Source organism: Cyrtonyx montezumae, unplaced genomic scaffold (assembly GCF_038088225.1).
Source record: "Cyrtonyx montezumae isolate F1298 unplaced genomic scaffold, pur_monq_1.0 scaffold_18, whole genome shotgun sequence".
Taxonomy (NCBI): domain Eukaryota; kingdom Metazoa; phylum Chordata; class Aves; order Galliformes; family Odontophoridae; genus Cyrtonyx; species Cyrtonyx montezumae.
The window spans coordinates 4,888,665-4,916,112 of NW_027071914.1; the positions used below are offsets into that span (position 1 = coordinate 4,888,665).

A 27,448-nucleotide genomic window follows, 5' to 3' on the forward strand; every position below is an offset into this window, starting at 1 on the left:
TTCTCGGAGCTGTAATAGAAATTGTAGACAGTGAAACATTCTCACCAGTGATCTTCTCGTAGTGTCAGAAGGGTTATCAGAAACAGTTTTTCTACTTGAAAGACTTGCTGTGTACTAATACTGTTTTAGCAGTATTAATAATTAAGATGTGATTTTAAATGTAATAACATATACATCTTCTGACTGAACAATTAAACAGGTGCAAACCCAAACTTGTACAAATGTAACTTGGCATTCGTTATTTTACTTAATTTAGAATCAAGAGCATGTATGATTTTCAGAATGCTAATTAGAAGGGTGAAAATAAAATCTTAAAATGGCTTCAAAGAGTAACATTTTGCACAATTTCAGAATTAAACTAAGTCAATTAGTTCTTCCTCCTAAAAATGAACAAGAATCCAATCAGATACAACCATTAAACCGGCAGTTTTAATAGCAAATCGTCTTTTTGCTTTCAAATATAAACACTTATCCTAATATTGAACTAGGCACTGTCAAAATCCCTCATATTAAAGAGAATACTTGAGTGTTACATGAAGCAATTTTATGTCAGGAAATGAGCTGCTTGATTGTGGGGTTTTAGTTGTCGGTTGTTTGTTTTTAAACTAAATTAATATTTACCAAAATAATTCAAATTGGAAAAGAATTTTATTAGGAAATTACATGAAGTTGGTTCAAGCTTCTTACAACCCTTGGGTCACAAAACCCATCAGTTTTACTCGCTTTCATGCAATCAGTACTCTCAGTGGGAAGAACCCAGACCGAGGATCCCTGTTTAATTCAATGGTATTGGAAAGGACTTCCTAACATAAAAACACCGCATAATTTAATCTACATAACTGGCTAAAAACTAGCACTATTCTGCTTTCAACATCAAAAATGTGCCGAACAGCTAGTGTGTCACCAGTTGCTTCAACTGCTACTCATGTTCATGAGGGTATTTTCTTAAGACCAAGAAGTACTTGGATCCTTCAAGATACCGAATGACGTACAAAGGAAAGGAGGTATTTAGACGAGAAGGTAAATAACCATCTGTTGCCTCATCTTTGCTAAGTGGTACTGTCACTTGAGAAAAACACCCAACGTACACAAAGTGAAATAAAAGAGCAGCATAGCAAGCAGTCTGTGCTACCTCCCTGTCCCAGGAAGCCCACATGTCCTCAGTGGCACCCAAGGAGTCACACTGGTACTGGGGACAGGCAGAGATGAGAGGAGGAAGAGCGTGACAGTGTCCAGTCTCCACGTTCCTCTCTGACAAAAGGGAAGAGGTTTACTTGGAAGGGAAATGGCCATGAAAAGTCAAAGGAGAGAAACCCTGAAAAGTAGCAGCATTAATAGGACAAGGCAGGGCTAGCAGGAAGCTAAGATAATGAGGGCAGGAGAGGAGCCAGCTGGAACTGACAGTCAATTAGCTGCAGGGCAGAAAGAGACCCGTCAAAATCTCAGAAATAGTCCTTTGATGGCAAAAACGCCCTATTTTGTCTACCTTTTCAGCTGCTCCAAACAGCAGGGTCTCTGACTGGCTTCCTCATGCAGCATGAAAACTGGAAGCAGGAAGGCATCACATCAACCACAGCAATTCTTCATTACGGGGAGAACATTTGCACAGTAAGATAATTAACATCCCCTGATTATTCCCTTCCAAGAAAAGGAAAGTAGTGCCTCACAAATGAGACCGCTCCTTGCTCCATCTCCCTGTGCATGCAGACCTCCTTGATGTGACCTCTGGTGCCAGGAACTCATGAAGAAAAGCGAGCGCTGCCCTCCGCTCCCCGTGAGGAGCTGCAGTCACCACGAGGGCTGCCCTCACCCTGCTCTGCTCTGAGCAAACCCGGGGACCTCAGCTGCTCCTCACATGCTGTGCCCTCAGAGCCTGCTGCTTTATGTCCTCCTTGTACTGTAGTCAAGAATTTCACTTAACCTTTTGGTACATTTTTCCACAGTATCTTCATTTGTCTTTAACTACAACTGCTGGTGGTCTGCAAGCACTGTCTGCAATGATCTTGGTGATTGTGCTGCTCCTGATCATTCTAGCTCCCCAAAGTCCGGTGTGAGCAATTCTCTTTGCACAGAGAAGCCACTGGCTCTGCACAAAGTGCACTGAGGTACCAGGAGATGACACTGAGATGTGTGGTGCCATTGCCAGGGCACTCACCCCAGAGAGGTCCCACTGGGGGATAAGACAGTCAGGGAGGGGACATGGGCAGCGTCCCGGGGGACAGACAGGCTCCAGGCACAGGAGTTCTTCACCACTCTTCAACTTTGCAAAAACAATGCACCTTGTTCAACAGAAATCCAGAAAACTGTTTATAAGTAAGAGCTGAGACTTTTACAGACCTATTGAAACCATAATCTCATAGCAGACCCTTAGCAGACCAGACCCGACAGTCTTTTCTGACAAGCAGCTGATGCCTCCACTGTTCAGAAGTGTACCCTAGGTTGCCTCCAAGCTCAGAAGTGGGCATTGACCTATGTCTACTTGTGTGCCTTCCCCACCTCTTTGTTAAGCAGGAGATGAGAAAAAATTGCTTAACATCTTTTCTCTATTTTGTGACTTCCCTAGGATTTGCTGGCATGGTCATAGCCTTTTCCATTGCTACATGGCTTTGGTTATTGGTGAAACTCCAAGCAAATGAATAAGAAAGTGGAATTCACATAAACAAAGCAACCAGTGGGGAAAAGAGAACCAAAACCAGAAACTATGCTTTATTTCCCCCCATCTTTGTCTAAGCTCATTATTTCTACAATTCCTGCTGTCTTCAAGTCCTTGCTCACTTGTTTTCACTGACAGGTTAAAAAGGTATTTTCTCCCCGCACATAATTTCCATACTATGGTTTTAAGTTAAGCTTCACATCGAGGGAAAAAAAGCAAAAAAAGAAAAAATCAATGTTGTGTAGCATTTAGATTTTGCATATCTAAGTAGCCGTGATGAATTAACCATAGCAACAATGAACTGTACAAGAAATTCAAGAAATACGTTACTCTTTCAAATCTTAAACTGAAGCAGAATAAACCCCTGAAGTTATACTGTACAATTGCTGTAACATTGTTTTGGCTGTGCACAGTCACTTAAATAAGATTAATTTAGCAACCTTTAAATATCAATAAGTAATAAACATCTTCACGTATAGGCCACGCTTGTTCATTCATGTGCTTTGGACTGTGTTCAAAAATGATTTCTACAATTAGCAAGAGATGGTGTCTAACGAAGGACCTACTTCTCATTAAGGGTTATTTAATCACATGCAGAGCTTGGAAGACATTTTCATCAGCCGTTTTCGTGGTCTTGATTAATTTAAAGGATGCTCAGACTGTGTTTAAAGTGTATTTTCAGTCTGTAATAATCCCAAAGAATTTGCTCTTCCCCATTCATTTTTCTCCTACCGTCAAACACAGGAAATGTGCAAAGGTCATTAGAGATGTGCCAACAGTCCCCTACCTGCACTGTTCTTTATTCTGAAGCCAGGAAGAGGAAAGGGGAAAAAATAACTGGTCCTTATACAACTACAGAAAAAAAGCAAGATACAATTCTACTGCACGATTTCCCATTGCCTTACAAGAGCCCTTTTATCCTCCTAAATTTTGAACCCCTGGTAGTGTTATACTTCATTAACATTTTGCAACTTAAATCAACAGCTTCTAGAAACTAGCAGCAATATTTCTGGATTTACTTGCAACTCCCCTTGGTTCCCACCTATGAAAGGTTGTATTACTGTATTATGCTGATATTTTTTCAATCATCTGTCCTGAAATCCACTTAGGAATGTCCTGCATAACAACAAGATCTTATAAACGCTCTTCTCAGCTTAGACAACGTAGACAGTGGAAGAAGTGCTGGTGTAAAACAAATGGAGTAGTCAGCATATTAACAAGAAATTAATCTCTTAAAGAATGAGCAGCAGAAATCAAATCAGAAAAAATATGACAGACAGCTATGGTTGCAACCAACACACAAATCTTATTTATCGTTCTCTTTCTCTGTGAACTGGTATTTTATGCACCCAGCTACTTCAGAGTTGATTACAAAGGCAACACTGAGGTCAAGGATTTTCTTACAACAATTCCTCTGTTTTAATTCCCACAGGAAGCACAGAAATAGGTCGCAGCAGCTCGCACACAGCACGGTCTTGCTTATTTACTATGCTGAGTTCTATCAGAAACATACTGAATTTGCCCAGGGTGGGCAAACAAGCTACTAACACTTTCATACACACAAGTAATTGCTTTTAAAGAAAGTATTACTTCATCACTACTAAGTTATGGAATGCTAAGTAATTCAGGAAACACTCATTGGAGAAGTCTACCACATGGCAGGGTTTCCCATTCTTTAATATAAAAACAGCTGAAAAGATTGCACTCAAAGTATTCCTCTTCCCTCTCCTATTATTTCCATACAGCATCATGAATACTGAATGAGCTTTAGCAACTATAGAGAGACTGACAAACAGCATTGCTTTGGGTGAGATAAATCCTTCCTTGAACTGCCTCATAATCACATTCCTTCTCCCCTTATCTCCTAGCTCTGTTCTACGTCTATTCAAACCACTGTTTTCTCTGCCAGTCTTCTAAATCCTTTGCCTTTCTCAGTGCATGTTCTTCACTTTCACTTTACTCCCATTACCACTTCTGCCTGCCCATATTTTAGCTTTATTTCTTATGTTGGAGAGGATGTTAAAGCACATAAGGAAGAAAGAGTGGCTGAGAGGAACAAATACTAGAAACCAGTAAGCAGTTCCTGGTGCTCTGTTTCCAACACACTAATCATACACACAATTCAGACCTTTGACATAAGACAGTAACATAAATTCACCAACATCAGTGATTTTCTAGGTTTCACACTTCCTATGACAGCGATGTCATTAAGAGCACATTTTCTGTGACATTTTTGCCTGAGTCATTTTTCCCTGAACTGATAACAATAGAAAACAAATTATATGTTGTATACACCTTAAGTGATCTGTAATGGATTCATTTCACACCAAGATGTGGTAAGTAACACCAACCAGCATGCTAAGTCAGCATTATAGTTTGTGATTAAATGTGAGCAGTTAATGAAGAATGAAGTTAAGGTATCCAGGAAACCTGATTCTCCCAGTGCTCGTCAATGACAGCACGCGTATCTCAATGTCTGTAACATCCCAGAGCACCAAAAAGCCAAGGACGTTTAGTTAGAGAGGCATGGCTGTGCCCTCTGCTAAAGGCTGAGCAGATCATCAGCTGAGAACACCCCAATTCCAGACTGCTTATTTCTCCAATCCTAAAGTTGCAATAGTCTTACACTAAGTGCAGAAGCTGCCATAAGACAATTTGATTTTGTAAAGCTTTGTATCCCAGGGGAAGTCAAAGCACTCACAGCACTTTACAGACAGATATCACAATCCAGACGTGGGGTAGGAAATGATCAAAGTATCATATTCATCTAAGGTACAAAAAGAATTTGTAACCAAAGAGTGCTATTAAGTTGTATTACATGGAAGAGCTCATGATGCTGTACCTAAAGGGGGAGACATTAGCTGTTAATGCCCTTATTTCATTCCTAAGAGTCTATGGAAAACAAAACAAAACAAAACAGAAAATGGGGGTGGGGGGCTTGCCTATGACTCTTGTCACATGAAAGATATTTGCGATTGAAAGGAAAACATACTCAAACAGGAGTAAGGAAGAAAGGAGAGCACTGGTTACATAATTCCTTATATAGCCTTCAAATTGACAAGATAAACAAACAAGGAAGTACAAAGTTTCAGTTCTAACTATCCCAGCCATTTTCTACTAAGCTGACCAGTGTTTCTGCCAGTTGGCTAGCTGTGATTTGTTTTTGAAAACTCACTGCTTGAAGAAGCGAGCAAAATCTAATCCTGGTATTATGTTTCTTATTAAAATCCCAGATGGTTCTACAACTGTGGATTACTACGATTTTGAGAAGTACAGCTATGTAGTAGAAGAAGCTTCACGAACTTCTCAGCAGACAAATCCCTACTTCAAGATATTATGCTAACTCCTGCTCAGGAAATCTTATCACAGTGAACCCTCTTTTATTAGAAACTTTATGATTATCAACCTCAGCACAGTTTAAACTGTCTGAGTATTTTTCCCTCATAAATATATTAGCTATGTTCTCCTGAAGCAGACTGCATGGGCTCAGCTGGCTCTTAACTTCAAATCCTACTCATAACAGTTATATTGGCAATAATACAAATTACACATAATTGGATTCTACTTTTTTTTTTTTTAATTTATTTTAAACTATTGGCCTCCTACTCTCCCCCACCCCCCACCCCCGCAGCATAGCAAAGAATAAATAGAAACATTTTCTTAATTAACGACTCTCATTTCTAACTTTTCTTTCTTATTCCTGTTTTCACTATACTGTATAGCAAGTTAATAAATCATTTGAAAACTTCTAGTATACGTTTAGGTTCAGTCTGTCCTACAACCTTCACTATACTTGAGAATGTATTATATTATAATGAGGATGATGCACTGATTATGTAATTATATTATTTCACTTTGAATATATATATATATTTGCCAACAAATGTTATTTTTAATGCAGTTAATTACTGCATAAACTTTCTGAAACGTTGAAAAATGCAATGCCTTCAGATTCATTTTAATCAAGATAAAAGGTTAAAATTTCAGCTTTTCTGCATAATTAGAAATACAAACAAAGATATTTTCTCACTGGAACATTTTACAAAAGAATATTTACTTTGAATAATCATGATCACTTATCATGTAACATCAATTCATCCATTTGTGAATTAAGCGATATTATAAAATAAATGTATCAAAATGAAAAACTCAGAACAAAATGCACATGTCACTTTTGAATGAGTTCCATGACATAGATTGTCAAGAGTGTTCATATCCTAACAACATTCCCACTTCTGCCTGTTTAATGGAACACTGAGTCATCAAATCTGCTGTAAACAGTTCTAATTTTATCTAGCTTTACAGTCTATTAAGGGGCTATAAAAAGATTAGGAAATGTCCTAGTTGCAAAAAGCAGAAATGATATTCTGAGTACAGTCACAGGAAGGGAGACTGTCTCCTATGGCTAGTCCTAACCATCAGCAGAGTGCTTTTCTGTTACGCCATCACACAGACAGAATCATCAGAGCTGAGAACTTGTGCAAAAGGACATTTTCAGCCAAGGAAGCCCATGGTCTGTCTGCAAGGAGAGCTGTGTTAATTAAGTGAAGAGAACTAATAGTATCTCTGTCTAAATGCTTTGTAGTTCCTAAAAGATACTGACCTGCCTGAAATACAGAACCACGGTGGGTGCTGTAACATCAAACCTAACTTCATTCTGGTAACTCAAATTCAAGGGAAGAAAAAGAAAGCGAAATTAGACTTCTCTTAAAACACGAGGAGATCAAAATGCGAGGTGCAAAAGAGAATCAGATTCAAGACAAACAGAATTAATCACTTAAAAACTGAAGTATTAACTGCTAAAAAATATAGTTTTTTTAATAGCTCTTTTTTTCCCCCAGAGCCACAATGATGTGGGTACCTTGGGAACGTCAGCGTTCTACAAGCTGAGGTCATTTGCTTGAGTTTTATAAGCTGATTTCTGCTCTGCTCCATTAATGGTATAATTATTTGTGGAAACTAATCATTAACTCCGCGCATTTCTCACAGCAAGAATCACAGTCCATTATTTTAAAGTTTTTTTTTAAAGCTCCCCGTGATTTTTGACATTTTGGAATTAAAAGAGTGAGTGGGAGGGTAATGTGCAGGTGAACTGCTACGCTAACTTTCCTGAGAGCTTTAAAATAACAGTCCCCAGCACCGGGTATGTGCTCAGCGAGGAGCAGGGCTGCTGCGCTGTGCTGCAGGGGGTCCTCAGCAGCAGTCCAGCACACTTGGAAAATTGAGCTCAAACACCTGAACTAGCCAACGGCAATCAAAATTAAAGACACAGCTTTAAAGAATCTCAAAAATCTTAACATGAAAGAAAGACCTGCCAAGTGTGCAGCAATGAAAGGCATCCAGTCTTCTATCTGCCTCTGTCATCGTGGGGAATCCCCTTTGTGCTGCTCATCCTTTTGCTGCAGACAGATGAAATACATGCAGATTTCAGCAAGCCTCGGGGCCTCTGAACATCCTCTTAACATAGATGACAGAGTGTGGGACTCGGGAGCCAAAGGAAAGTCTCAGGGGCAACACGGGAAGTCGGATTTCAAAAAAAAAGCGAAACTTAAAAAAGATCTATTGATTAATGCAATACTGCTAAATGAGCACTGTTAGTTTAATACAAAATTGATGGAACGGATATTACCATGGCCATTTCCAGAGTTCATTCCATCGGGTCCCTGTGCCATTATTTACATTTAAGAAACCTGCAATGGCATTCGCAAACAAGATGAACACAAAAACGCCTCTTTAAGAAGGAAGTAGAGAAAGTGATAAAAAGATCCCTTAGGAAACAAGCATTATATTCCTAAGATCTTGATATTAGAGATGGAGAGTTGCAAATGACAGTATCTGAAAGCAAGATAATCTTTAACTGTGAATTTCTAACCACAGCTATGCACAGCTTCACTGAGATGGAATTCTGAGTTCTATTTTATTTGATAACTCAGCTTGTTTTGACATGCCAAATACAATAGATAATTTCTAATTTACCGTGGGAGTGAAAGAACATGTAATGTTTGTTCTGCAAAAACAATAGCTACAAGCACGAATCACTTGTTCACAATCACCAACTGCTAAATAGAAGTCTGTTAGATATTTGATAAGAAGTCTGCTAGATATTTGATAAGAGATTCTCACGTTTGTATTTGCCAGTCAAAAGCACTTGTTACAGTTTTTCTGTCTTCATTTGTATGTGTAATTTATTCAAGAGACAAGTAGGTGATAAATTATCCATAAACTTAATTTTAGCAACGGAGCACAGAAGGGTTTTGCAGATTGCCTGCAGGTGATTTGCTGTGGGTTGTTCCCATATATCTAACACGGTACCTCCTGCGCTGCTGACACATTTCCTTGATGAAAAGCACCAGCAACCAACAGTCAAAACGCGGGGGCAACACAAACTCAGGAGAGTAGCCTGTTTGCACCAGCCTGGTTCATATATTTGAGCACAGAAAAGGGCTAAATATAGCAAGACTTCATACCATGGGTGCACCCCCACATCACTTGCAGATAACTTGTCAATCTTCTTTCTTTGAATGCCACCATCAGAGAACTGTTTGGTGCTGTACCTGTGAGCAGAGCTGGTCAAAGATTTGAAGGTAACTACTACGAGAATCACGATACGTGCACTGAACAAAGCAAGAAGCAGAGCTTTTAGTGATTCCTACCCGACATCCTGATCCTGCACATTGAACCACCCATGGCCCACTGACTTCAGCAGGAGCATTCCAACCACCCGACAGCAGCCAGACATGCCTCAAGCACACCCTCACTTCAAGCTACAAGAAGTAGCTCACAATTAGCTGCTGCTCTTGAATCTTAGATTTTCAGCTCTGACACTTGTATCTGAGTAAATGCTCCTGTGGAGTCCCTGAATAGTTCAAAAAAGCCTAAATCCCATGTCGACTTTTATGGTAGTTGATGATGTGTGCCATCCAGTTTTTTCACTCAGAATTAAAACGAGACACCACATATTTTGACATCAAAGAGAGAGAAAAAAAGTTCCCTTTAAGAACTAGAGCAATTCAAAGCAGTTGTTTGTCACCTAGAAACGTGATACTCAATGCTACGTACATTGAGGTACTTAAATATATACACATACACACATTTTTTTTTAAATCCAGTTGTTCCCATACTCGGGAATCACACGGATTCCCACCAACTACAGGAACTCCATTCTGAACTTTGATTTATAGACTGTTTCCTACCAGGGTGAATGATACTCATTTTATGAACATATATATCCATTTCAAACGGTGCACTTCAGATCATTAACTTCATAAATAATTTCTCTGCCTATAGCACTGATAGGTATAATTGAATAGCTCTAATACATTAGCCTTATAAAGCCAGGACCTTTCATTATGATATATATGAAGGACCGATATAGTAAGAGAAATGGACCTACTCCACAGCTGGTAAAAACTTCAATTCACTGAGAAGAAACATTCTTTCTCCACGTTAGACATTTGGCTGCTGGGACTCAGACTTCACTCACTGACTTCAGTTTACATAGACAACGGAAATAGATGACAATTAAAAATGTAATTTAACCAAACATTTTAAATAAATTCTCCATTTATCTTTTAATGACTTCATGCTTCTATTCTTACCTGATACCAAGTGGAGCATGAGTTGCACGCTGTGAAGGAGGCTTGCCTGGTGCTGAACTGACACAGTGAGTAAGGAACACTTGGCACTTCCACGAATGAAGGGTACACCTGCCTGAGCGGGCTGTCTGGGAACTGCTCGTCATGAACGGCCACCTTCAGGTTGCTGGGGCATCTTCCAGGAATTAGATCTGAAGCCCTTAGTTTTACTTTTAGAGATTGCTGCGTTCACAGATGATAACTGAAGAAAAATAACACTCAGAAATCCTCGTACTTGGAAACAAGTTCCTAGAAGGCTGAGACATTTGTTAATTGTGAGGAACTCCTTCGCTCATAAAAGCAAATGGCTTCATGTCATTTCAACAAGTGTATACCTGAGAACTATGGCATGAATTAGTCTTAATTTATCTGCAGTACAGCCTGCATGCTTTATGAAAAGTATATGTGTGTATAGAAACAGGGTAGAAATTAAATTCTGCCTAAGGCTACCACCACATGTCAATTAAGCTGCCAGACTTTCAGGGGTTGGTATTCTGTCTCTGCCTGGGGGAAGCTCTGCATTCAATTTATTGTTGAATAAGACAACCAGTTTGGCAGGGAAAACAGATTAAGAAATTACACACTATTTTTTCAAAGGGTGAACATAACCTATAGAAAACCAAATTTAAAGAAGCTTTCTTCCTATTCGATAATTATTTTTCAGTGTACAAAGCTGGATGGGGAAAAAAGCAGTACCCTTCTGTGAGCAGGATCTAATACGAGCAATATACGTTAAAAAACACACTCTCGTTTTTGCTTTATTATTTTGCTATTTTATTAACGTATAAATATCAGTGGGAGAAGCTGCTGCCGTACTCAGCCAGAGGATGTAAAGCACAGTTGTGCTCCACAGAAGATACTAATTCACTGACTGTTAGAAACGCTTTGTTCTTTCCATAAAACAAACACATAAATTTTCTCTGAGTCTGTCTTTGCAAAGAAATACTGCTTAATTCTGTCTTAACATTGCCATGCCCTTAGAGATGCTGAAATTGTTAGGTGCCAACTGGTATCCCAATACAATCCAAACATCCATTCAAGCCAAAATTAATTCAGTACACTAAAATTCATAGAATGTAGTTAGAAAGGGTAACAGGTTCAGGCTCACCCCACGTAATGCCTCTCTTGCTTATGTCCATATAGTCATGAGATTGGAAGACGGTCCTCCCCACATTCTGCAATTCTCAGAAGCAACATAAGGTTTCCTTGCCAGGTTTTCTGTAAGCAGGAGCTCCTGATCAGATGGGGAGCTCTTATTTTACCCGGCCTATTTGTGGCATTGATTCTGCTGAGAAAAGACCTAGTTTGTTTACTCACATCATTATATAGATGAGTAAACTCTTCCCCTAGGGTGTTGCCCTGCTTTATGCTGGGACAAAATTTATTTTCTTCATAGTGTCTGATGAGATGCTACGCTTTGGCTTTAGGAGGAAAACGTTGATAATACAGCCACTGTTTTAGTTGCGCTGAGCAATGCTGCACACAGCCAAGGAAGTTTCAGCTGCTCATACTGTCCTACCAGGGAGGAGGCTGAGGGGCACAAGGAGATAGGAGGGGACAGAACCAGGGCAGCTGACCTAAAACTGGACAAAGGGACTTTCCATGTGTCATCATGGGAGAAAACAAAAGAACTGAGGGGAGCTGGCCAGGGGGCAGCACTGCTCGGGGACTGATTGGGCATCAGACACCAGGTGGTGGTCAAATGCTTGTGAGTCGTTTGTTATGTGTGTAGCTATATATTTATTTATATATGTGTACACACATATATATATTATCACTACTAACATTTCTCTCCCCTTTTTCTGTCTTAGTTAACAGTTTTTATCTCAACCCACGAGTCCATTCTTTTTCCTGACTCTTTTTCCCATCTCACTGGGAGGGGGGTGCTAGCAAATGTCCACGTGGTGCTGAGCTGCTGCTGGGCCTAACCTTAACAGGGATAAATAGAACCACGGAAGTAAGATCTCCACATGCAGACAAATGTATGCAGAAGGTCTACACTCACCAGGGCGTTTTCACTTTGCAATGCTTTTCCGGAATCCATAAAGGTTACTAGCATGCATAGCACTGATACCCAGTGTTTGGTACCAAGGTACTTTCACTTTCAACTGAAAGATTTGCAAAGGTACCAGATTACCTACACAGAACAACAGAAATGAACAGGCCCAAGAGAGTGCTAACAAACAGGAAAATCCTCACAGATGGAGCACGTACTGTACTCTCTTATTTTCTCCCCAGGAGTATTCTTCACCATTTAGATTCTTCCCACATTTAGTTGCACAGCAAAAATATCTTTTGCTCTTTTTCCTCAAGCCATCATTTAGTAAAGCATGGAAAAAGGATTGAAGCCAAAGAAGAAAAACTACTAAAAATAGTTTTCAGGGACTACTGTATTTTCCTTCAGAATATTTTGCCTGTCAGGGCTTTTCTTACTGTTGGTTTCTTTTTACAGAGGATTCAGTGTCTCGGGAATGCTAAGGGCTCTACACCTTAGCTGGAGGTTTCCCCCTGCTCTCATGCCAATGTTCTCATTATTCTCACAGCCCCCTCCCCTTGATGATGCTTCTTTGTACTAGAGGAAAACAGGGCTTAATTAATTACAAGGAATCTAATAGCCATGTAAGTAGCTGATAAGCATGACTTGGTGCTAAGCAGGAAGCTCAGCAGCCCAGGGTCACCTCCAGCAGCAGGAGGGTCCCACAGGCACCACGGGCAGCTCAGGGAGCTGCAGCACTGGTGAGATTCATCCAGGAGCCGTAGCCCTCCCACAGCTGGCCACTGGGGAGTTTTCCCTTTATTCTCTCTCCTCCTTCCTTTTTTAACTACTTACACTCTTTGAATAGATGTATGCCATCAGCTGTGGCCCATAAAAGGAACTCTTGTAGCATGTAAGAGTGTAAGGCTTATCATCCTTCCTGCAATGCCTGGCTCATTCAAAAAAACTCCTGACACCATTTTCTTAACCTGCAGAATAAGAACGTAACAGGAAACTGAGGTATGTTAGCAAATTTGCTGGATAAATATTGTTTTAAGACAAAGGAGCAAATAGCAGCGCAGAACAAAACCGTCAAGTTCAAAAAAAATCTATCAAGGCAACTGTGCTTGTTACCAATAATTCTGTGTTTTATTTTTCCCCTTAAAATGCAAAATATTCATTCTCATAGCAACTTTTTTTTTTTTTTTTTTTTTTGTAATGAGGAACAAGTACACTATTTACCATGGCAGCGTCGCTCAAATCTCATTTATTGAATGGACATCATTAGAGCTCAGAAAGGTTATTAGAGCCTCATCTGAACTACGAAAATGTCAAGTCAAGTGGGAATGGTGAATGGTAATATGAAACTTATCCCAGTTACCTTATGTTAATGAGAAGAAACAATGCCGAGTTTTCAACAAAAACAAAACAGAGAAAACAGCAACAGGAGATGTATCTGTGACCAGAGCCAACAATATATTCAGTATTTTATATTCCCAACCTCATTAAAATATGTCCATCTTCCCATTCGGTGGTCACTGCTTTTACTTTCCATCCATCAAGTCGGTTTTATCATGCTAGAGGCTGCTGCTTACAGCATTAATAAAAAATAGCTGCATGTATAAGCAAGTAAAAAACAGCAATAAGTCCCTGAAAACAGTGATTTATAATTTCTCTCACTAGTAAAATTTACATCTTTTTTTTCATAAGCTTTTCTTTTTCCCAAGGAGATGCCTCTTAATTTACTTGATGGAGTCAGTATGACAAGATTTGGTAAAAAACAAATATATAGTAATTCTACAAATTTAACAAAGTACTGGTGTTCAAAATTCTTTGTTTTTCCTTGTTCCATACCTTTACTGCTTCAGTGTGAAGACAGCACCTTAATAGGACTATCAAGTAGATGTTTGTCAACAAAGATGGTCCTTTTACATCAATTTTGCATGGCTACAAAAAGCAATGGAATATTGGTGGGAAGGTTCAGCCTATCCTGTCACCCCACTGACATCTGCCTTTGACACTGTGGGCCAGTGAAAAAAAAGTGGGCATTATTTTCAGAATAGCCCTCATAAGTTGACTGGGAAGACACTTTTAAAGGCAATAGTCCCTTTCTGTTCCTCAGAAACTTTTTATAAAGGCAGAAAGCATACTGAACTCAAGAATGATTGTCACACATAAAATGCATATTGCCAAAACATTTCAAAAAAATCCTAATGGAAAAAAAAATACTGCCTCACCTTAACAGCTTGCACATATTGCAAGCTGAGGTTAACGCGCACAAAGCTTTTCTTCAAGACTAGTAAAGTACTTAGTATTTGGTGTGATCCTTTTTCTTCTTTTTTTTTTTTTCTTCCAAAATTCTCTTCTAAAAAAGATCTTTAGTACCTATTTCAGCTCATAATACTCAAATGATCAGAAAAGAAGTGTAAAGAGTGACTTCAGAGCAACATGGAGAAAAAAGGATCTTCGGTGATCCATACATGACGTGTTCATTACTTAGACCTGTTTGGTATAAATTAATATCTACTTATTTATTTCTTTATTTATTTGTAAAGAGAGCTGAGCTTAGGGAAGAAGCCAATCTGCAGTGCTCCCAGTGGTCATCCAGATAAAGCAAACGCTTACAAAGTAGACAAGACTTGGAAGACTTGCTTGTTGCCCAGAAGAAATCAAGCGTTACTAAAAAATAATAATTAAAAGCTCACACTGTAGACCTTTTTATGAAATGCCTATTAAGAAATATTATCTTCATCTATAATTACATCTGGGTCATATAAAATAAGCAATTAATTTTTATCGATAGAGATTAATACAATTTACGTATTTAAGATCCAGGGAACTGATGTATGTGTTTATAATCTTTGCTCATTTCAGCCTATTACAGGCTTATTAAAACCTCATTATATTATTAAGTCCAAATGTCAATCTTGGTTCCAGTTCAGGCTCTTCTCACTGCATTCAGTAATTACCAACAAAAGTAAATTCCAATAGCAATGAATTTGACACTTGCTGACCAATACAGTGCTTATAGCAGCATTTGGATACTGCTTTAGCCAAAAGGATATACTTGGAGTAATTACAGCATTGTATTGTGGAGAAAGGAAGACCTACTATTCATCTGTCTTTATGTACAGCTGATATATAGGCATATTTTTTACACGCAAATCTGTCTCAGCCGAGCTATCCAGTTTACAAAACCATCTGTCTCACCCATGAGACAAGCCACACATCGTGGTCTGGTGTCATGTTTATTAGAAATGGAGAGCAGAATCCACTCCAGCCCAGACCTCCAGCTTTCATGCCATGTAGAAGGCAGCAATTATCTGCTTTCTAACACAAGTTAAGCTTGTCATATTTCATATTATTTTTCATATTCAGGAAAAATAATCTCAGTGGCTATAACCAGAAAACAATTAAGATTAATTAATTTCCCCAGTAAGTTGTATTGTGTTGTTTTAGACATATTAAGTCATTAAACTGTAACTTAAAAATACAGGTAAAAAAGTAAAATAAAATCTGACTTTGGAAATTCAGAAATCTTTGATACAATGGCTTCATAATACTAATTCTGCAGCGAGAAGGACAATCTAAGACATCTCTAAGTATGTAATCAGATATACCACTACAAGCTTAAAAAACATTTAACAATTAATCCCCAAAGTAATAAAACAGGAAGACCTAATCTGCCACAAAAAAAATTCCATGATCCTGTCTAATGTATTATCAGTATACTTCAAATTTAGATATTTGAGTTTAGAAAGCCTGAGATTTTTCAAAGATTATTATCCCACTGGCTATATATGATATGCACCTGAGAATTAAAATAAATACATCTAGCAACCTATCAGAAGATTCTTTACAATCCAACACATGCTAAGTGTTTGCAGTGTAAGGCTGGAGCTGATTTCTGCAGAAGCTGGCCCCCTCCACTGACCCATTTCAAGTTTTTCTTTTCTTGTTTGTTTCATTTTCATCCGTAGCAGAAGTTTACCAAGTTCAAAAGGAATACATGTAAGGTCTAAAAGAACAATTCATGAATATTTCATTTTAAGTGCGGATCAGAAAAATTTTAATTTTCAATGTAGAAATCTAAATGCCACAGTGATAAAAGACTGCTTACAAGAGGGAGAAAAAATTTAAGAGGTTTTATGGGCAAAGAGCCAGATGAAAGGAAAGAGCCAGCTTCTCAGATTGTCCCGTACAGTTTTGCTGTGTTATGAACTAAACCAAGGAGGCTGCAGTGCACCAACCTGCCTGCCTGCTGCTGGGAGCTGCATCTCTCGATACCAGATCCAGCTCCAGCAAAAAGCATCTTCCCTCTGTGACAGGCCTGTCCTCCCACAAGGGGATGGACAGCCAGCTTCATGACAGATAGTTTGAGTAATTCTGAATACTGCAAATGTATCAAGTTTTTTTTATACAAAAAGTAGTTAAAAAAAAAAAGTTTAAAGAAAAGTGTCATGAACAAACCACCCCAAAATATCATCAGAAAAAAAAAGTAAACTTAAAAAAAAAGAAGCAGGCTTTGTTGACAAATATTGAAGCATATTATATACAAAGTTAGAAGCTAGTTCAACCAAATCCTGCACCATCACTCTCTTTTCCTGATTTACATATCTATTTATTGACTTATTTGCATTTCAAAATGCTATTTTAAGGAATCAGTCCTGTAATGTTTGGGGACATCTGTTTCTCTTTGAAACACTGCTCGGAGATGGATGCAAAGGTACAATTCTTGAACTTTATCTCAACAGTCTTTTTCTGAGTATCACCAGCTCCCACACCACCTCCACCAGTAGCAAATGGACACTGCTTTAAAAAGTACACTTTGTTTTCCTTAATTTCAAATAATTTCATTTTCTTCTGTGCCTGAAAACTGGAGTACGAGAAGGAGACACAGATTTTTCAGGCTTCCCTACTAGTTTTTTTTTGTTGGTTTTGTTGTTATTTTTTTTTTCCTAATCAACATAACAATATCTTCTCTGGTACTGTCAGTATGGGCAGAAGGCAAAAGCTTGCAAAACCACAGGAAGGCTGTGGCATGGAGGTGAGTGTTATTTCCCTGCAGCAGCATGGCAGGGGCCCTAAAACAGAGTTGTAACAGTTGTTAACAGACAGCTTTGGACACCCCACCCACCATGGCTAAGAATTCCTGCAACTGGGTTACTTAAAACTTGTATTTAGCCATTTGAAGCTTTTGTGCTCCTAACTGCCTAAGCCTGTCCTGGATAGATTTCTTCCTAAAAAAAATAAAATAAAATAAAAACCAGAAAGTTGATCCAGTCCATTATTTTTAGGCAGCTACCTTTGGAGACAAGAGGAGGACAACAGAATGGAAAATTCCTTTCCTTCTGCAGCTCTGCGGGTGCACTTGCATCATGAAGGAGCTTCTGAATAAAGAAAATTGTACATATTACTCCTGTCTTCAAAATAGCTTATGAACTTTTCAGTCTATTGTGATCACAGTTCGCTGTAATAGAAGGGAGCCCATGCCCTTAAATCTTAACTCTGTGAACTCTTTCCTTTAAAGTACCCAACATGAGAACTTTTTCAGGAACAGGAAAGTTTGAACTCTAATGAGATCCTCTCTGACAATTGTAGAATAAAACCTTCTATTATATGTACTACAGAGATTGGAAACACATTTGCTACACCTCCCATTTTTCTTTACGATCCTCTCAGACCCTTAACTAGAGTACCATGTCCCTGACTTGAATTTATATCACGCTTTTCAAGATGCAATAAGCAGCAGAATCTAATCGCTAAAGGAAAGATAGCTTCATGGAGAGACGGACTGCTGTGAACTAGATTAAACAAAGCAAGGTATTAATGCCCCAAGTAATAAATATATGAACATGGACAATGTAACACTTCTTTATGCTCTTTGTTTCTTTGAAAATCAAGCAATTGACTGAGCAGCAAACAAATAAAAACATATATAATTCTGGAGTGCCTGGTATTACAAAGATCTTCCACAATGAATGAATGAAGAGGATTCCCTGCTATACTCCGTAACAGATTTAAATGTAAGGTAAAGGGAAGAAAACGTGGGGCCCAAACTGGGAAGCCAACCTAAGGAAATCAGTGCAACTGCATTCAGGGCTGCTGGTTTCCTAGATCTCTGTTGAATCTTAAAAAGTACAATTCCTGTTTCCAAATGATTGAGATATCAGCTGTTGCTCTTTCAGAACCATTAAACAGGGTCAGTTCATTCCAGAGCTTGGAAACTGTGGGCTGCATTACGTAAATGCAAAAGGAGGTAAACTATATGAAGACTCCGGAGGAGAGTTCAAGCTACGAAGGCTTGCCTTCATACAGGTTGTAAATTTTGGCCACAAACTGAAACTAGATGTTGAAAGTGAGTTACTTAAAGCACTATTTTTCTGTTCTATCTTTTTTTTTTTTTTTTTTTTAATGAGGAGAGTGACAAAATTGCTTCTGAAACCGGCATCTTAAGATTGAGGTGCTCCTCCATCTTCTTGAAACCATACCACAGGCACATGTAAAGACTGAGCTACCTGGCAAAACAACATGAAGTGACATGAAAACTCAGTTCTTGCTGGAAGAAGAGCACAGGTAACGTGACAAGAACATTACAAAGTAGTGGGAATGTTTGATAATGTCATCACTATTTGAAGATGAAGTGATCTTTACTGACAAAGGTGAACTGAAGACTTCCAGTATCTTAGAGAACTGCCACAGGCTTTTGAAAGCAGAACATCACCTCCTGCTGAGAAATGGCATCATCCAATACCCATCATATTGTGTTATTGTGTACTGTGTATTTTAGTACACTTCACTGGAGGACAGTGAACAAACATACACAGTCTTAAAGCTCAAAGCATTCTTGTGGCTAGCAGACATCACTGCTACTACTGCCATCCCACATCCTACAGTCCTGACAAAGAGAATTTGTATGTTCCATTTTGCATGATGTGCAGGGTTTCCGGAATGGTGTTCAGTGTGTGCATGTTTTTTGTTTGTTCGTTTTGTTGTTTCCTTTTTGGCATCATTAGTCTGATGAAGTTGAATTCATAATTTCATAAGAAGTGATCCATGCGTAGTGTAACAGATTTACATTCTCTCAAAATCTTCCTCAAAACAGTATGAATATATATATATATATATTTTTCCAATAAACATTCTACCTACCTCCTGTTTTTGCTTTTTACAGGGAAAGCCATTTGATGAAAAAATTCATGTGTCATACAATATCTTCTAAAACAAAATTTTAATGACTGCATTAAAACTGTATTAAATAATGGCTACAGGCCAACAGGAAAAGGGCTTGCATGGCGGTTTAATTGACAGAGTATCTCAAGAGTCCTTGAAAATTATTTAAAAGTTTATTGCAGTCCTGGAGGTCAAGAATGAAAGGCTTCAAACAGCAAAACTATTGAGGTCCTTCTCTGACCCAGATTCTGCATCTTTGATGTTCCTATTAATTCAAAAAATTAACACACAGACACCTTCAGAAACTCTCCTCTTTTGAACATCTGCAATCATTCATATATCACAGAGCTCAACAGCATCTGAATCTCTGGGTGGAACATAAATCTGCAATGAAGCATAATTCCCTTAAACCAAATAACTTACTAGATGCCACAACCTATGGGAGAAGACGCTTTAAATGTCACTACATTAATATTCAATCTGTAAAGAAGTGAAATATGTTAAAAACATATACAAAGTGACACAAGTTTTTCCTGTATTTATGAAATACCTTATAATATATTTATGTAATTCCCTTCTCATGCCCATTGTCACTAATAAATTTTGCATGATAATGATTACTAAATAAGTAGTTAATGCTGTAGTTCATTAACCAGGTTTGCATGAAGTAAATCACTTTTAAGAAGGGAAGAAAGTATGCTTCATGCCTTGGATACACTGGGATATGGTTTGTAAAACAGAAGCATTCTAGCATATTTAATTTTGGAGGAAATTGGAAATGTCTTCATACTCAATGGGAAACCTAACTCTTCATTCAGCCAGAGGACAGAGAATACGTTGTGACTCTTATCACATACAGAAAATCATCAGCAAGGCAGGTTGACAAAAAAGAGGTTAACTGACAGATACAATAGCTTCACCTTAACCTACAAGTCAGGGAACATGTCATTCTTTGTACATAAAGCTGGAACAGAACAGTTAAGTGAGTCACAAAAAGCTGAATAGGCAGGTATTTAAAGTATTTCATGTGTAAGAATAAACGTGTAGCTCATCTTATCTTGGTAAAATTAAAGCTTGTTTTGTTTTTATTACAGAGCTTATCACTGCTAAATATGTTCCCCATACAGTCTGAGATAAACTGATCGATCTGACTCTGTGTTTTCAGCATTAAGTCAACAGAACTTTTCCAAATTTTAAATGTAAATAAATATCTGAACTTAGAATTTGGCCTAACTGATCTCAGTGTTTTGAATGAATATCTAGATGGCACGTAGGCTCTTGTTCATTGCAGGAGAAAAGGCATATCTAGTGCTGGTGACTTTGTTAAGAACAGCATTTTGTTGCTGAGAATGTGCTCTACCAGAAAGTGTTATTGTGTTCTTTGTACCTGCTGTAGTCTCTGTGGAGATAAACTGGAGGTGTTACTTACAGAGTAACCTATGTAAAATAAAAACGCACAGTTCAGGATTTCAAAATGACATATTGAATATAAAAAAAGTAAATAGCTAAAGGAATACAAAATAATATTGCTATTTCTGTTTTCCAAAAAATCAACTCGTAACAAAACCTACAGCCCAACATCTGGTTTTCACTTTGGATCTTATAAGATCCATCCTAGATAAGGTAAACGCTTAAAAGCTATCATACAATTAGACAACTGTAATAAGTTCTATTAACTTGATTTCAAGTATTATTTCAGCCAGTTTAAGCCAAAGGTCTTTCAAAACAAAAATGGTTAATTTCGGTCAACACATAGAAACTCTGGTTTTAATTCTTTTCCATTCAGATATTCTTAAAAGGTCCTATGAACTTTCAGAACAATCTCTTATTGCATTCACAGGATATTTTTATATCCACATTAAAGAAACAACAAACTCAAAACCGAGAAATCATTTCACTGAAGAACCAAGGCATGTCATTTCAGAGGATCAAGTTATTGATCACGGACCTGCTGATGCTCAAAGTGTCTGTACTGATTGCCTTAAATAAACTAGTTTTCAGTATGTCCAGCAAAAGCAGCGTTCTAGCATTTTAGAAGAACTTACTTAGAAAGAAATAGGTCTCTTGCTTATAGGAGTGAATAGAATGTGAATGAGCTTTCCTTCCTTCGAACAGATTTATAAATGTGGTCTCCTTAGTGGAGGTGAATAATTTACAGCTCTCCACCCCTAACTCGGTAATGAAAATGAATCCAATTTGAACTTTCAGCTTCGTGACATAGGAGAATATATAAAGCAGAATTAGAATGTAATATAAAAGCAGGCTGGATTAAACTATTAATCATTTTGTGATCAGAGTTAAAAAAAAATTAAGAAAATTGGTCATTCAAATGAATCATTACATTTCAACAAATGTTAGCTTTTATATTCTTCATTTATGAGGAATCCCTGTTTGATCAGAAGTATTTGCACAGAGTGACTTTTTTTTTTTGTCTAAAACACAAGACTACAGTTACCCCAAATCAAATATTTCACCACAGACTTCAATCATTAAGATAATTTCTTAATCCTGTAAGAAAAAAAAAAAAGCATTTTTACCCAAAAAAAAAAAAAAAAAAAGCAAAACAAACCCTTATCATTTTCTTCCATTTTTTCCCTGATTTATACATGCATATCATTATTACAACAAGATTAAAGCCTTATAGAAGTGAAACAACACAATAATAGCAAGTTCATAATAGCTAATACTCAGGTAGCAACATGATTTGATACACAGGCATAAATGACATATGAAGATAGTGAAATTTATTGCAATCTTGCACTACTAATCTTATTCCACTGAATGTGAATTCGTGACAAGAGAGGTAAGAAGGTCAGCATACCAAACAAGACAAAAAAAAAACAACCTGTTGAACAGACACTGAGTATTCAGTTTCAAGCATCTATCCTTGACAAGCAAGCTGCAATTAAGATAAGATTTGCTTTCATGCATTAAGTTGCTTAGTTTGATCAATGTAGCTATGCATGCTTTTCCCTATTGCTTGAAGCATCATTTCAGAATGTTCAGCATAAAAATACATAAAGCACCATCACAAAATGGAGTTGTTTTGTTCTCTGTGCTGATCTGAATGAATGGCAGACAATGGACTGCACAGCAATACACACAATTCATGACTCCCAGCTTCATTACCCAACTCACTGACAGCCCTATGCCGTGTTGGGCTAATCTCTTCCTATCTCTCTGTTGCCCTCTCCAGTCTATAATGCAAGTATTTGTGATAATGACATCAAAGTGACACTAAAGGAAGAAAAGTTACTTATTAAATTTGATGCTATTTAGCTATCATACAATGGTAGCTACTACCACAAGCATTTCTCATTTTTGCAAACACCAGTAATCCAACAAAGCTAGTAACTCGTTTAGTACACCACTGTGTTTCTAGCTCTACTGAGAAACCAATGAGTTTGGCCTCACTTCAGCCATCCACTGAGCTTTCCTGTGCCACTGCCACAGAAGAAAAACCCAAAGCCTAAGTGTAAATGCAGGTTTTTTAAATCCAAAGTAGCAAAAAACTACACTGTCTAGTATAAGCAAACCTGGATGTTAACTTTCTTCAGACATATGAATATACCAAACACTCATAAAGTCCTGTTAACTGGAAAAGAACTCCAGAGATCATCCAGTCCAACCTACTGTCCATAGGAGGTCCAAATGCAGCAGGATGCTCAGGACATCGTCCATCCAAGCTCCAAGTGTCGCCAAGGACAGATAATGTAGTAGCTCTCTGGGCAACCTGTTCTAGTACTTGAACACCCTCATGGTAAAACTTCTGTTTTCTTTCTTTTTTTTTTTTTTTTTTTTTTAATCAAATCCAAATTTCTCATGTTTCAGTTTGCAACCAGTGCCTTTTATTTTACAGTTGTGTCACTGAGAGGTCTGTCCCACACACTCTCCCAGTTAGGCAGCTGTGAACGCAAATAAGGTCTCCTATTAAGGGAGAACAAATCCAGTTCCCACAGCTTCACTTCTAATATTGTGTGCTCCAGAAATGCACCAAATGGAGCCATTGTGTGCACACCTGCCTTGGCTATAGATAGTGTCTCAGTTACATTAATAGTGATTGGATCTTTGAGATTTCTCCAGACTTTCCTTTGCTTTTTGCTGTGAACAGAGAGATTGTCTGAAGTTAGAACATCAGTTGAATGATGTGTCACTTTGTCACTGAGTCACATTAATTCCTACAATGCCTGCTAACAAAAAGGCTTACATATCTTTAAAAGGGACAGCTATTGCTCCCACATCTCTGATACTAATTTCCTCCTTCGTGTGTCAGCTGTACCACAGCCATGTGTCAGGTTGATGTACTCCCTCATATCTACTTGTTATAATAGGAACTCAATGTGTTACAAAAATATATGATCTTTATAAAGGAAAAAAAAAAAAAGGTTGAAATTAGCAGAACATGAAAGAGTAGGAACAGTTCCTGTGCTAGACCACCTAGACCACCTGATAAAAGGGCAGAAAACAAACCTTTAATCCATTATTTGTTCTGTAACTGAGGAATATGGCTTAATGGACTGCTAAAAGGCAGAGATAAATATCAAAATAACATGTCTGTTGCATTGCTGTCCACACACACAACTTTGCACATGACTGAACCCTTCATTTCTCTCTTGAAAAAAACATCATTACTCAGTCTGAAATCCAGCCTCTTTCCCTTCCTTCTCCTTGTGCCATGGGAGTAGTAGCAGCTAACACATCTTCTTAATGCATAAGAGGCCAGAAAAGGAGAATAACAAGATTCCCAAAAGGGTTCACATGATAGAAATCTAATAACCACATAAATGATTCAGGGGGCTGAATTCAAACCACCACCTAGGAATTGGAAATCTGTGACGCCTGGCAAGCTGCAAGAGAGAACTGTGCCCTCTTTGTATGATGGGAACAGACATCAAGTAAGTTGATGAAATGGTCATCAGTACTAAAGAACAACCTTTTGCAGGTTACAAAACCACGAACTTTAGAATACAACTAGCTAATAGCTTGCACTGTTTAAATTAAATTTAAGCAGTTCAATTTCTTTGCTGCATGAAGAGCTACTTCTTTCTTTTAAGACATTTTCTTCAGTTTCTACATCAAAAAAATGACGTATCTCACTGCTGCTTAAGTCAGGTAGAGCAAGAGATAGTAATCAGGCAAAGATCTAGCACTCAGATTTTTAAGAGGCTAAAAATGTTCAGGGATACCAGATATTTTTACACAGACCCATTCTCTCTTGTATATTACCACTGAGATAGCAGAAGAGAGAATGAACATTTAGGTCATTAGAGCAACATTTTCTACTCACCTAACTGTCTTTGGAGCCTAAGTTTCATTGATTTTCCACGGGACTTATCTCCCTCAGTCACTCCAGGGCTTTTGAAGACGTCATCATTAAGCAGTAATCTAATCTTTTTTTCATCAATTGCTGCCAGTCCTCACTAGTAGAAGTCAAAACCACCCCAATTGCAAGCTTAAAATAAATCCTTGAAACTAAACCATACAATAGACTTCTGATTTGCTATAAACAATATTGACAGAACACCACAAAAAAATACCTCAGAAAGCCAATGGGTGTTGCTCAGTGGACAGAAACAGATTAAAACAGTCAGCAACGTGAATCCCCATTACTCATCTAGACTGTGAACAACACACGAAGCTCCATTTTGAGATGCATTTTTCTTTTTAGTAAACTATCTTCAAGTATTGAGGTGGTTCAGGACAATTAAACTGGCATCACAGATAAGGTAACTTGGCACAAAATTCAGGTTATAGGGCTGGATCTGATCTATAGTGATCTATTAGAGTCTAATGAACTGCGTCTAGTATGACAGAAAAAATCCCCTTCCTATGTTGCTGAAAATACCAGTAGCATATTATATCAAGGCACCTCACAGACACAGAGTTAAGTGAATAAAATGTGCGTTTCTCTTTTTTGATATTTTAGGGAAAAACTGCAACAGTCCAAATTCATTCTTAAGTCGCCTCAGACATTGCAGCGCAGTTTTTTACTGAATTTGAAAAAAAATCGTTGGACAAATGTATCTGAGAAATATCTCCTAAATAAACTGAGATACAGAAATAAGGGCAAATTCCACCATTTTTTGGTTCTTTTACTCCTCAGCCAATTTTCATCTCCACAAATTGCAGGACAACTCCCTGCTTGTGTTGGCTGGTAACGACTCTCCCTCGGGTTATTATGCACTCACTTAACACTGCTGAGCCCAGACATGCCTTGGCTGTACCTCCTCTCTCATTACTGTCCCTCTTGGGAAGTGGGAGGCATTCAGCATGTACTGGCAACATGCTGACCAGAAATTCTGAAGGCTTATTTATTTATTTATTCTGAAGGACCTTTTAAGTCCAATCCACAGTCATGCGTTTTGCAAAAACATTATTATTATTTAAGCTGGATTTGAATGAGCATATCTATTTACTTCAGCAATTCCTCCTTTAGTATCATGTTTAAGGTCAACCTACCACCAAAAAGGAAGGATGTCTGCAAAACATAAAAGATGCAATTTCCCAGAGATCCCCAGTTGCAAGATAGGCTTATTATCCCTTACACTTCTGCAACGTACTGCTGTCTTGCACGTCAGTAAAAGGGCATAAGGTGGTAATCATACTGCACCCTCCTCACCCACCTGATAATGATTTCTTCCCTTTATCTCCTTCCTGTAATTGTCAGCATCTGTGGTGACAGACAAAAGCTACTTCCTGGTGAGTACTCAATATTATTCCTATCTATCTTTCAAAGCCATAGTAACAGTAATGGGATGAGGAACATTGCAAGGAGTATTTTCAGGTGGTTTAGGACATCCATGTCTGGCCACATTTCAGCTATGGAATGAATTTAACTGGAGAGGGTGTCTGTTTGACACTTATACTGAAGATTCTACTCCAAATGTGCCTCAGAAAATCATTTGAATAGAATTACCTCACGAATTTGTTTTTACAAGATAGTTGTTTGATATTTATTTCGAGCTGATGAGACCCAAAACCAATAGCTAATTGCTAGTTGATTTTTGGAGTTTCATTTTAGCTACATTAGCTCCTGTTTATTAAACTTAAGAGATGTATTTTTTATTTTTAACCAGCACTTTGTAGTTTTCTCATTGCTAGCAATTAATTTGTTCAGTGAAGGAAAAAAGAATACTTTCATGTATTGCTATGTTTTTTAATTCTCTGCTGATGTGTGATTAAGTATTCTCTTTCACACAGAACAGAGGCTTGTTTCTCTGTTATTTTCTCTTCTTTTGTTTTCAGAAGTACAGATGAATCCATTTTATCTTAACTTGATGTTTCTAGTAGAAATTAAACTGATTTATTTTTAAAAGTTTTTTTTAAAGTGTCATTTTTTTTTTCAAAGTTACAGATAAGCTAGGAATTACATATTTTATGTACAACTTTTTTTTCTGTGATAAAGGCTGCAAATGAAAGTTAGTGAAGTAAGTAGAGACATATGGTAGACATAAAGGCTTCCGTCTAAAGTCCAAAAGCACTTCAAGTTCCTCGTGGATATCCTAAGTCACATCACCTTACTGCTTGTTTTTTTTTTCTGTTTGCTTTGCTTATGTTTTTACTCTCGACCTCTTTCAGAAGTCAAAACTATCTTCCAGAAAGAAGGGAACACAGTTACCTGATGTATGTGTAACAGAAGATTAAGAAAAAACAGTTGGACCTAATTTAAATTAGCAGACATGAAACAGAGGTCTCATCCTGATTTCACATTTTATGATATAAACATTTTTTATAAAACTGAATTTATAGTACTTGAAAACGATTTATGCCCATTTGAGAAACACTGAATAAACTGAAGGAACTGATTACCACGATTAGAATTAAAGAAAGTACAAAATCGTAGTAACGTCCGAAGAACAGGTTATAGTCTGGCATTGCAAAAAGCAAACAAAAAGAAGTGCTTATATACAAATTAATTAATGTAGACTTTCTAGAAACAACAGAACCATTTTAGATGAAGGTGCATACGGGCTGCAGAAGGTTAGCTCAAGAACATCAAAACATTCATCAAAA

General features: G+C 37.8%; 1 protein-coding gene across 6 annotated transcripts in view; it reads right to left on the reverse strand.

Annotated features, from left to right (window-relative positions):
* TENM2 (teneurin transmembrane protein 2) overlaps positions 1-27,448 on the reverse strand; it is a 459,783-nt gene that overhangs the window by 355,669 nt on the left and 76,666 nt on the right. The window lies entirely within an intron of this gene.